The sequence below is a fragment of the Myxocyprinus asiaticus genome, chromosome 6 (genome assembly GCF_019703515.2).
Source record: "Myxocyprinus asiaticus isolate MX2 ecotype Aquarium Trade chromosome 6, UBuf_Myxa_2, whole genome shotgun sequence".
Classification (NCBI taxonomy): Eukaryota; Metazoa; Chordata; class Actinopteri; order Cypriniformes; family Catostomidae; genus Myxocyprinus; species Myxocyprinus asiaticus.
In genome coordinates, this window is record NC_059349.1 from 23,884,110 (window position 1) to 23,897,944 (window position 13,835).

Genomic DNA, 13,835 nt, shown 5'->3' on the forward strand with positions numbered 1-13,835 from the left:
TTAAAAAAAAAATAGTTGACTCAACTTAAGCTTATATATATATATATATATTCTTTTTTTTTTTCTTACAAGTTTTAATTATAGGTGCACTCAGTAATATTTTCGTCATTAAAAAATTTTTAACTCTAAAGACATGAATTGTAATTTTGCAATATATGTGAGAAATCATTACCACTCATATTAAAATGAAGACTCCAGTCATGTCAGTAACCTTATAAAAGCTGTTTTATTCTACATGGAGAGGGTCCGCACATGGGGGCTGCCATGTTAGAATCACTTGACCAGCCGAATACTACTCGCTAAATCTCAGTAAACTTCCTGTTATTTGACACTTTGACTCCCTGACTAAAGTAATCATAGCTGACTGTGAATACTACATTTCTACAATGGCATCTGAAACTGAAAACTAAATTATGCTACATACAAGCCGCTAGGTGTCAGTGTAAGTTCAAGATCGCTCGCTCTCTCGCTCTCGCTCTCTCTCTCTCTCTCTCTCTCACACACACACACACACACACACACACACACACACACACACACACACCTTTAAGTTACCATTACATTCTAACCTGTGAAGTTGTCGTTAATAAAAACAAGCATGTGGTCCTAATTAAACAGTACTTGAAATGTCACATTTTAGAATCATAACTAAAAAATTTTTTAACTTTGGCTTCAACTACTACAAACTTGCAGCTGTGTGGAATATACCATAACATAAGCCCTTGTGCTTGAATAAATTCTGTATGTTTGGTCAAATATAATATTTGTACTTATATATATATATATATATATATACACACAATATACAAATACAAATCTGTCATATACAGAAGCAAGGGAATGTAATGGCAGACGTTTTAATCCTTATGATTGAAGTTGTTGTTTTGTAGCTGGTTGATAGTTGTGATTTTTGTGAAGTCACCATTAGGATAATTAGTGATACCTCTGGTTAACTGGTTGACTATGCACTACCGCAATTCACAGATCGGGCAACCAGCTGGACCTAATTTTTACACATAACTGTACCACCAATAATGTTCTTGTTACTCCTTTATGTGTTTCTGATTACTACTTTACCCACTTCAATGTGACACTCCTATCTGTAATAGCACATACTCCCCCATGGTTTCTTTTCGCCCTATCCTCCGTTCTCTCTCACCCACCCACCTTTCCATTGTTGTCTCTACCTCTCTTCCCTCGCATAATTTATTCTACACCCTGGAAGTAAACTCTGCTACAAACACTCTATGCTCTACTTTAACAACCTGTCTAGACAGCATCTGTCTTCTCTCCTCTATGCCAGTGTAATGGGAGCGAGTTGGTAGGTAGCTGTGCAGTATGTAAACCTCACTCCCCTGGCCTCAAGAGGCGCACTAATGACTGATGCTAGGGGCTGTAGCCTTTAGTTTTCTTGTTAGTGCGCCTGCCTCCCACGCCATAGACTCCGGTTCAAATCCCGCTCGGAATGGGTCAAGCAGGACTGGTTTCACCAGCATATATGACACCACCCAACCCCTGGCTCTCTGAGGTTTTTTTACAAAAATCGGACTGACCTCAGGGTGGCTGAGAGGAGATGGTGGAAATCCAAAGATCCAGCAGATCTGAATAAATATCAGTCTCTGCTTGCTTCCTTTTTGATAATGTTACTTCTGCAAAAACTTCCAATTATCAGGACAAGATCAACAACACCACAGACACTCACAGATTATTTAGGACATTTAACATACTCCTCTGTCCTCCCACTCCACCACCTTACACCTCGCTGACAGCAGATGTCTTCGCCACTTTTTTACTGATAAGTTTACAGCTATCAGCAATACATTCTCAGAACCACACCCTCTCAAACACCCATCTCCTGTATCCATTTCTTCTATCTCTATGCTCTCTCCACCAACACTGAGGTCTCTAAACTCCTCCACTCCAACCACCCCACCACTTGCCCCCTTGACCCTATTCCTTCCCACATTCTCCAAGCCATCTCTCCGTCTATCCTTCCTGCACTCAAACACATAATTAACAGATCTCTACTTACTGGAACTTTTCCCACCACATTTAAGCAGGCTCGAGTAACTCCACTGCTTAAAAAACCTGCACTTAACCCCACACAAGTAGAAAATTACAGACCAGTCTCTCTCTTCTCATTCATGGCGAAAACACTTGAAATTGTAGTTTTCAATCAGATTTCTGCCTATCTCTCACAGAACAAGCTGCTGGATGACAATCAGTCAGGCTTCAAAACCGGACATTCCACCGAGACTGCCATGCTGTCTGTCATCGAGTTGCTGAGACAGGCAAGAGCTGGATCCAGATCATCCGTCCTTATTCTACCGGACCTGTCTGCAGCCTTTGACACAGTCAACCTTCAGATCCTCCTGTCCACACTTTCTACTCTGGGCATTGCAGGAACTGTGCTTGGCTGGTTCAATTCCTATCTCTCAAGTAGGTTTTTCAAGGTAGCCTGGAGAGGTGAGGTGTCTAAGTCACATCAGCTACTTACTGGGGTACCTCAGGCCTCAGTGCTTGGATCACTTCTTCTCTATATACACAACATCACTGGGACCCATCATTCAAGCACATGGGTTCTCTTACCACTGCTACGCAGACGACACACAGCTCTACTTGTCTTTCAGGTCCAATGACCCCACTATGATGGCTCGAATCTCTGGATGAAGGATCACCACCTGCAACTCAACCTAGCAAAAACTGAGCTTCTCGTCTTTTTCAGACTGATTTTAAATCTCCCATTTATGTCGAAAATACTAGAAAGGGTAGTATCCTCCCAACTGTTTATTTCTACAGAGAAATAGCATATACTGTATGAACAATTTCAGTCAGGATTTAGGTCCCATCACAGTACAGAGACTGCACTTATCAGAGTTACAAATGACTTGCTCTTATAATCTGATCGCGGCTGCATTTCACTTTTAGTGCTTTTAGATCTTAGTGCTGCCTTCGACACGACAGATCACGACATACTCTTGAATTGGATAGAGAATTATGTTGACTTGCATTATCATGGTTTAGGTCCTATTTAGAAGACCGCTACCACTTTGTCTATGTAAATGAGGAATTGTCAAACCAAAAAAAAAAGTAAAGTATGGAGTGCCACAGGGATCAGTTTTAGGGCCTCTGCTTTTCTCCTTGTATATGCTTCCCCTGGGAGATATTATCAGGAATCATGGAATAAGTTTCCACTGTTATGCTGACGATACCCAACTTTAGATTTCTTCAAAACCTGTCGAAATTGAGTGTATCAATGAAATAAATGATTGGATGGCCAGAAATTTCCTTCTACTCAATTCCGACAAAACAGAGGTACTAATTATTGGACCAAAAACCTCTAAAAAACAAGCCGCTAAAATATAATTTGACTCTCGATGAATGTACTGTTACATCGTCTTCAACAGCGAAGAACTTAGGTGTTATATTTGATACCAATCTGTCCTTTGAAAATCAAATTACCAATGTTTGTAGAACAACATTCTTCCACCTAAGAAATATTGCTAAATTATGACACATGCTCTCTGTTGCTGATGCCAAAAAACTAATTAATGCGTTCATGACCTGAAGACTAGTTTATTGTAATGCGTTACTGGGAGGATTCATCAGCCAGAGTGCTGACTAGAACCAAGAAATATGATCATATTAGCTCCATTTTATTGTCGTTACATTGGCTACCTGTTAAATTATGTATTAATTTTAAAATTCTGTTAACTACGTACAAAGCTTTGAATTGTCTAGCTCCTCAGTTCTTAAGTGACCTTCTACCATGCTATATTCCATCACATTCATTACAATCTTCTGGCCTGTTAATAGTTCCTAGAATATCAAAATCCACAAAAGGATTTTTTTTTAGTCTCCCTAACACTGTTCGAGATGCAGACACACTCAGTCACTCAGTTTAAATATAGACTAAAGACTCATCTATTTAGCTAGGCATACACCTAATTTAACCTTCTACTCACAATTAGGCTGCTTTAGTTAGGTCTGCCAGAACCTGAAACCAGAACATTGATCATGATCTTTAAATCTGCAATAAATTGAATGGCATCTATGCTAATATTATTCTATTTGTTTCCCTGTCTCAACCTTGGGACTCCTATCCTGATGTCACCAGAACCAGCTGGATCCAGCTCCATTCCTACTTCGTGTTGGACTCCACTGCTACATGTCTCAGAGTGATGATGACTAATAGCAGCTGGTGCCAGCCAAACATCACATCAGTCTATTACAATGGACTTCAGAGGATGAACTGATGCCAACTCCAACCATAAGACATGGGATACATCATATGCCATTGCCTGAACCTTGGATTTAGGATAGACCTCACCGAAATTTCCGGCCGGTTGAACTGCGACGCACCTCACTGATCTCTGCCTGCATCATCTCGGTCTAATGATGGACTACACTCTTATAATGGAATACATAGACTATCAATTAATTGCCAACAAAACCCTTCATCGGCCAACTAACAAGGACAATGCATCTATGTGAACTTCTGCAGTTAATCCAGGATGGACTTCAAAGACATTAGTCATTAATCTTACAGTTCATACAAAATGTTTGTTTAAACACTGACCCTTAACACTTACTTAGTTTAATAAGTAAAAAAAAAAGTAAAGCCAAAGAGAAATTGGCCCCCACAGTGAGCCTGGTTTCTCCCAAGGTTATTTTTCTCCATTAACCAAGATCTTATGGAGTTTTGTATTCCTCGCCACAGTCACCTTCGGCTTGCTCACTGGGTTTCTAAATACAATTATTATTTAATTACTTATTTTTTAAACACATTTCACTATCATATTTATCAAACTATACAATGATGACTCCAAGACATTATAGATATTACAGTTTCATTTTCTGTTAATGCATGATTTTCTGTAAAGCTGCTTTGAAACGATGTGTGTTGTGAAAGGTGCTATACAAATAAAAATGACCTGACTTGACTTGAAGCAGACTTGAAATCCACCAAAGTGACATTCAACTGATCATAAAGTATAGTCAGGACATTACTGATGTAAAAAACAGCACCATCACTATTTGAAAAAAGTCATATTTGGGGGAGCCACGTGATGCCATGCGAAGGGCAGATGTGTGAGAGACAGCTCTGCGCACTTTACTGTTTTTTAAATTATTTTCATGATATAATCTGGTGAAATTCGATACACTCATTTACACATTTACTGTTTGAGGTAAACATGGCAAAGAAGTCAAAACCCTCAGGCTCTGGAGACATTAAAATACACTTACGGGTTCAAGATGAAAGCCCAGACAGGCCTGTAGACCGGGGACTCGATTTGGATTGCGCGGCAGGAGAAGGAATCCAGTGTCAACTGTCCAACATGTCGGTGATGTTGACGAAGGTACTTGCGGACTTGGAGGATCTCGCTGTAATACATCTATCGATTACGGCGATGGAAAAAAAATTCTCTGAGCTAGTCACAAGAGTGACAGATGTTGAAAAAGGAATCGATTATTTGGAGGCATCAGAGAGGGAATTAACCGCTAATCCACCCGTGACCAAAGTTGATTTGGAACATGTTCTTGAAAAGCTTGAAGATCTTGAGAATAGAAGCCGCAGGAATAACGTTCGAATTGTTGGAATTCCTGAGCATGAGTAGGGCAGAGATATGGTGAAATTCCTAGACGAGCTTTTCCCGAGTCTGCTCGACATAACAGGCCCCAAGCTGGAAATCGAGCAAGCTCACAGAGTCCCAGCTCGCAGATCTGCTGTGGGAGACAGGCCCCGATCGATTCTGGCCAAATTTTTTAAATCATGGGAGGTGCAAAGGAAAGATTTCTTGGAAGAATTACAATATTTTCTTGTTCCCGGTCTTTGCGAACTCGATAAGAGAGAAACACTATCGGTTTAAGGAATGCAAGAAACTCTTACATCAGTGAAAGATCACTTTTGCTCTAATGTTTCCGGCCAGACTGAGAATAAACACCAAGGACGGCAGCAAAGTATTTACATGTCCCAATCAGGCAATGTCTTTTATTGAAACAATGGGTGAGTAACCATTGGGTGTTTCTCTTGTGAGTGGATTGGCTCACTGTACATACTCTGGCTTTCGGAGGAAGCTGGGCGCCATTTTTGTTTCTTTTTGCGTTGGCTCCGCCGAGTGGTTGGAGTTTGTTTTGTTTTGTGGATTAACACTTTTCCTTAAAGAAACTTTTGCATTGATGGAAGATCACTTTTACAATGAAGTTTCCGGGCAGCTTGAGAATAGACACTACGGATGACTGCAGAATATCTACATGCCCACACAAAGGATGTCTTTTATAAAGTTGGCGGACTGTGTAAATCATGGGATATACTTTTATGCGGCCTCCAAGTGAATTGACTCTTGACCATCTGAGGAACCGGGATGCCTGTTTCGTTTCCTTTTGTGCTGGTCCCGCCTAGCGGTTGGAGCTTGTTTTGTTAAATAACACTACTTCGGGACAGTTATGGATGAATCTGTCAGTTCCTTGTGCTTATGCCTCCTGTTGGCTGGAGTATGATTTGTGGAGGAATTTCGTGGGACATTGGAATGATTATGTCATCTGCTGCACTCATCAGCTAGCTCACTGAAGATTCGTTTGTCTGACCGAGGAAACTGAACGGCTTTACTGTATATCGGCTGGAATTTGTTTTGTGAAGGAACACACCTTCGAGACAGTTCTGTGAATGAGTCTACACATTCTTTGTGTTTATTCTGCCTATTGGCTGGGGTTTGTTTTACAAAATATTTGATGTTATGTAATTTTGCCTTTGCCTAAATTTGTGAGGCAAAGTTGAGCAATCCGATGGCAAAGTTGTCACGGGGGCTCTCGTAGGCGTACATGGACTCTTTGAGTTTAGAGGGATGGACGCCGGTTGGCGCTGTTGTGCATGGGGTTAATGCGCAAGTTTTTCTTTTTTCTGTTTGTTTTGTTCAGGGGGAAGTTCAGGGTTTTATTGTTGCATTAATGTTGAAATGTGGTCTTCATAATTTTGTCTTTGGCACACAATTTTATTTTCTATTATATCAAAAAGTCAATTGTTAATATGAGTGTACTATCTCTCTCTCCACATGGAATGTGAATGGGTTGGGGCACCCCATAAAAAGAAGAAAGGTTATTTATTTTCTTAAACGTAAGAAATATGATATAGTGTTTCTTCAAGAAACGCATCTTTCCCCGCAGGAAGCTGAAAAATTTGGGAAGATATGGGGTGGACATGTTTTCTTTAGTGTTGGCTCAAGTAAGAGCAAGGGAGTCATTATATTGGTAAATAAACATTTACAATTCAAATGTCTCAAACAGTTTAATGATAAATTAGGAAGAGTCATTATTGTTTTAGCAGAAATTCAGGGGCAAAGTCTGATTTTGGCTAATATTTACGCACCTAACGCTGATGATCAGGGCTTTTTTGTAGATCTTGAAGGGATGTTGCAAGCCGCTGGCACCCCTCATGATATAATATTGGGAGGAGACTTTAATCTTTTGATGGACTCAGTCCTTGATCATAGTGAAGCAAAAGTGTGTAAGCCCCCTAGAGCAACATTGACGCTTCACAGTATGTGTAAAAATCTTGGTCTTACAGATATTTGGAGACTTTTGAACCCATCTGGTAGAGACTATATATTTTTTATATCCAAATCCCTCATTTCATCTGTTGTTTATTGCTCAATTGGAAACATTTTAGTCTCGGATCATGCCCTGGTGAGTTTAGAGGTGTTGCCACATATAGAGAAAACGAAATCATATAGTTGTCGCCTTAATGTATCCCTTTTGCAAAATCCTGATTTCCAACAAATGTTAAAGGCTGAAATCAATATTTATATGGAGACCAACTGGTCCTCGGTATCCTCTGTGGGCGTGGTTTGGGAGGCTACAGAACTGGCTCCACTTTTGTTAGAAGTTTATACTGAATCATTAAAAAATGGAATGCTTCCTCCAACCATGACACAAGCCCGGATCAGTCTGATTCTTAAAAAGGACAAAGATCCAAGCGAGTGTAAAAGTTCAATCTCCCTGATCCAACTAGATGTAAATATTTTGTCAAAACTTTTGGCTAACCGATTAAGTAAGGTTATGACATCTTTTATACATATAGATCAGGTGGGGTTTATTCGGGGCCACAGCTCTTCTGATAACATCAGGTGTCTCATCAATATCATGTGGTCAGTGGCGAATGATCAGACTCCGGTCGCTGCCATCTCACTTGAAGCCGAAAAGGCGTTTGATATGGTAGAATGGGATTATCTTTTTAAGATTTTGGAAATGTATGGGTTCGGGAGTACACTTATTGGTTGGATTAAGTTACTTTATTGACACCCTATAGCAGCAGTACAAACAAATGGGTTAATTTCAGATTATTTTACTCTGGATAGGGGAACTCGGTAGGGTTGCCCTCTTTCCCCATTATTGTTCTGTCTTGCCCTGGAACCATTAGCAGCCGCGATAAGAAAGGAGGATGACTTTCCAGGGGTGGTGGCAGGAGGTGTGGCGCATAAGCTTCTGCTTTACGCAGATGATATTTTATTATTTGTCTCTGAACCAACTAGATCTGCCTTACCTCCACAGAATTATTAATTCCTTTTCCAAGTTCTCAGGATACAAAGTCAATTGTTCTAAATCCGAAGCTTTGGCACTGACATCATGCTGTCCAGTAACAGCTTTCCAGCCGGGCGCCTTCCAGTGGCCCAAACAGGGCATTAAGTATTTGGGGATTTTATTCCCAGCAAATTTGTCTGATTAGTTAGTGTTCATTTTGACCCTTTAATAAAAAGGTTTTCGAGCGATGTGGGCAGCTGGGCTTCATTACATTTATCGATGATTGGGAAGGTTAATGTTATTAAAATGAATTGTATTCCAAAATTTAACTACCTGCTACAATCTCTCCCTGTAGATATCCCCCTCTTTTATTTCAAGCAATTTGATAGCATAGCGAAGTCCTTCATTTGGAATGGTAAACATCCCAGATTGCATTTTAATAAGTTACATAGGCTGATAGACAAAGATGGGCTAGTCCTACCCAAGATTTTGTTTTATTACTATGCGTTCAGTCTCAGACATTTGGCTGATTGGCCACTTCCACCTGAGAGAGCCCCTCCCTGGTTTGTTATTGAACAGGCAGATCTTGCCCCTATTTCGCCATTACAAAGCATCACTATCAAACTAATCGGAAAAGTTAAGTTACACCCCATTATTTCGCATTTACACTCAGTATGGACTAAAGTGTCCAGATTGTTTAAATTGGACACTTATTTAAATGTTGCCTCAAGCATATGGCAGAACCCAAGACTGTGTATTGGCAATTCCCCTTTCTGCTGGCCAGAGTGGATTGTGAGGGGGGTTGCTACATTCGGTGATCTATATGAAAGTGGAGTGTTGAGATCGTTTGAAAACTTGGTCCAACATTTTAGGATCCACAGGCCTTTTATAGGTATTTACAACTGCGCCACCTGCTTTGTACTATTTTTGGGAGTAGCACACACCCCCCTAAGCAGGCAGATGCTTTGGGAGAAGTGATTGCAGCTTTTGGAAAAGGTCATGAGGCATCAGTGTACTACTCCCTGTTAATTCAGAGTCTGGGGGATGGAGCAACTTGGCATTAGAGGAAGGAGTGTGGGATAAGATTCTTAAAAACATTAAGTCTGCATCTACAATTCAAAATTTTGCATAGATTTTATTGGACCCCCTCTAGACTGTATAGGCTTGGTCTTAAAGACACTGCTGGAGATGCCAGTCGGAGGATGGAGACATGGTCCATGTATTTTGGTGGTGTGTTGAGATCCAGAAAGTGGGGTTTAAATGCTGTGTATATATACATATATATATATATATATATGTGTGTGTGTGTGTGTGTGTGTGTGTGTGTGTGTGTGTGTTTCTTGTTATTATAAGATTTATTAAAAAATGTTAATTACAACAAAAAAAAAAAAGTCATTTTTGATAAATCTAGACAAGCCCCATTTCCTGCAGCCATCACTCCAACACCTTATCCTTGAGTAATCATGCTAAATTGCTAATTTGATACTAAAAAATCACTTGTTATATCAAACACAACTGAAAGCTATTTGGTTTGTTTTTCTTATTATTAATCATTTTTATTGATTCCATTCACAAATTAAATAAACATAACAGAACACATGGAATCAAATTATATAAATTAAATGAAACCCCTACCCTCCTTAGGGGGGTGTATGCTACTCCCAAAAAATAGTACAGAGCAGGTGGCGCAGCTGTAAATACCTAAAGAACTGAGATCTGGGAAATGTTAAATCGTATTTTCAGAGGATCTCAACACTCCACTCTCATATAGGTCACAGAGCATATTAACCTCCCTCACAATCCACTCTGACCAGCAGAAAGGGGATTTATTAATACATAATTTTGGGTTCAGCCATATGCTCGAGGCACATTTAAATAAATGTCTGAATTAAATACTCTGAACACTTTTGTCCATACCCTGGGCAAATGCAAGATAACGGGGTGTAACTTAACTTCTCTGGTTAGTTTAATAGAAAGACTTTGCAATGGCAAAATAGGGGCAACAACTTCCTGTTCAATACAAAACCAGGGAGGGTTCTCTCAGGTGGAAGTGACCAATGAGCCAAATGTCTGAGACCAAATGCATAATAATAAAACAAAATCTTGGATAGGCCTAGCCCACATTTGTCAATCAGCCTATATAACTTATAGAAATGTAATCTTGGACGTTTACCATTCCACATGAAGGACTTCGCTATGCTAACAAATTGCTTGAAATAAGAGAGGGGGACATTTATAGGAGAGATTGTAGCAGGTAATTGAATTTTGGAATACAATTCATTTTAATAACATTAACCTTCCCAATCAAAGATAAATGTAATGAAGCCCACCTGCCCACATCACTCGAAAACCTTTTTATTAAAGGGTCAAAATTAACTCTAACTAAATCACACAAATTTGCTGGGAATAAAATACCCAAATACTTAATGCCCTGTTTGGGCCACTGGAAGGCGCCTGGCTGAAAAGCCGTTACCGGGCAGTATGCTGTCAGAGCCAAAGCTTCAGATTTAGACCAATTCACTCTGTATCTTGACAACTTAGAAAAGGAATGAATAATTCTGTTGAGGCAAGGCAGATCTAGTATTGTCGGAGACGAATAATATTATTATCTGCGTAAAGCAAAAGCTTATGCGACACGCCACCCGCCACCACCCTCCTTTCTTATTGCGGCTGCTAATGGTTCCAGGGCAAGAGAGAAAAAAAATGGGGAAAGAGGGCAACCCTGCTGGGTGCCCCTATCCAGAGTAAAATAATCTGAAAATAATCCATTAGTTTGAACCGCCACTACCGAATGTCTATAAAGTAACTTAATCCACCCAGTAAAAGTATTCCTGAACCCATACATTTTTAAAATCTTAAAAAGATAATCCCATTCTACCATATCAAACGCCTTTTCAGCATCAAGTGAGATGGCAGCGACCGGAGTATGATCATTCGCCACTGACCACATGATAATGATGAAACGCCTAATGTTATTAGAAGAGTTATGGCCCCTAATAAACCCCACCTGATCTATATGTATAAGAGATGTCATAACTTTAATTAATTGGTTAGCCAAAAGTTTTGACAATATTTTAACATCTAGCTGGATCAGAGAAATTGGATGGTAACTCTTACACTCGCTTGGATCTTTGTCCTTTTTAAGAATCAGACTGATCCGGGCTTGTGTCATGGTTGGTGGAAGCTTTTCAGTCTTTAATGATTCCGTATAAACTTCTAGCAAAAGTGGAGCCAGTTCTGTAGTATAAGATCTAAAAAACTCAGCGGGAAAGCTATCTGGCCACGGAGCCTTGCCTGTAGACAAGGCCTTAATTACCTCGCCAAGCTCCTCCAAGGTTATCTCAGAATCAAGAGAATTTTTTTGCTCAGTCGTCAATTTAGGAAGTTCTAATGGTTCCACAAAGTTTCTAATATCTTATTCAGTAGACGAAGACGTGGAACTATAGAGATCCAGATAGAATTCTTTAAAAGCATTATTAATATCAATGGCTGAGGTAAATATGGTAGAAAAAGACTCTCTCTGTTTTATATATCTAGCCAGAAGCTTCCCTGCTTTGTCCCCCAACTTAAAGTATGACTGTCTTGCCCTGAATAGCCAAAACTCCATCTTCTGTGACAAAATAGAACTATATCTGTATTTCAATCGGGTCAGTTCCCTGAGGCCATTAGACAACATTCGGAGCTTCAGCTCTGCCTCGACACTTTTAATATTCCCTTCCAAATTCACGAGTTCTTGTGCTTTGGATTTTTTGGTGAATGAGGCATACTGTATGATCCGACCCCTAAGAACTGCCTTACGTCTCTCCCAAGCCACTCCCACAGAGGATACTGAGGAACAGTTGGTCTCCATATAAACATTGATTTCAGCCTTTATCATTTGTTGGAATTCAGGATTTTGCAAAAGGTATACATTAAAATGCCATTAATATGATTTCCTTTTCTTCATATGTGGCAACACCTCTAAACACACCAGGGCATGATCTGAGACTAAAATGTTTCCAATTGAGCAATCAACAACAGATGAAATGAGGGACTTAATATTAAAAAAAAAAAAAAAAAATCTATTCTAGAGCAATCTTACGGACTGATGATGGGTTCAAAATGTGTAAAATTTTACACATCCTGTGAAGCATCAGTGTTGCTCTAGGGGGCTTGCACACTTTTGCTTCTCTATGATCAAGGACTGAGTCCATCAAAAGATTAAAGTCTCCTCCCAATATTATGTCATGAGGGGTGCCAGCGGCTTGCAACTTCCCCTCAAGATCTATAAATGCTCACCCCATATCTTTCAAAATTTTTCCGCTTCCTGCGGAGAAAGATGCGTTTCTTGAAGAAACACTATATCGTATTTCTTATGCTTAAGAAGAGAAATAACCTTCCTTCTTTTTATGGGGTGCCCCAACCCATTCACATTCCATGTAGTGAGAGACAATCCACTCATATTAACATTTGACATTCTGATATATAAGAAAAAATATATTTTGTGTCAAAAACAAGTTTATAAAGACCAGATTCCAACATTGATGCCACAATTTAAAACCCGAACATCCTCCAGAACAAAACAAACAGAAAAAAGAAAAACGTGTGCATTACCGGTCCATCCCTCCAAACTCAAACAGTCCATGTACGAGATCCCCTGCATCAATTATTTTATTTTTATTGATTGCTCAAGTCCGGTGTTTCAATAATTACACAGCAAAAGATCATCTATAAAACAAACTCCAGCCAACAGGTGGAACAAACTCAAAGAGCATTTAGATTCATCCACACAACTGTCCCGAAGGTGTGCCACTCTGCAAAATACCACAAAATGACTTACTCACTACATCGACTTTATGAAGGACATCACTTGCTGTGGGCATGTGAATGTTTTACAGCCCTCCTTAGCATCTATTCTCAATTTGGCCGGGAATATCAGTGCAAAAGCGATCTTCCATTGATGTAAGTGTTTCTTGCATTCCTTGAATCGATCACGTATCTCTCTTGTTGAATTCACAAAGTCTGGGAACAAGAAAATGCTGTGGTTTTTCCAAGAAAGCCTTCCTTTATTCCTTGCCTCGTGTAACACAAGATCTTTATCGGATGATCTCAGAAATTTTGCCAGAACTGATCGGGGCCTGTCTCCCTCCTCAGATCTCCACTCCGCAATCCTGTGAACTCGCTCGATTTCCAGCTTATGGTCTGTTATGTTGAGCAGATTCAGGAGGAGCCCATCCAGGAATTTCACCATATCCCGACTCTCTTCGGCCTCCGACAGTATGGACATTATTCCTCCGGCTACGGTTCTCCATGTCCTCCAACTTCTCCCAGACACGCTC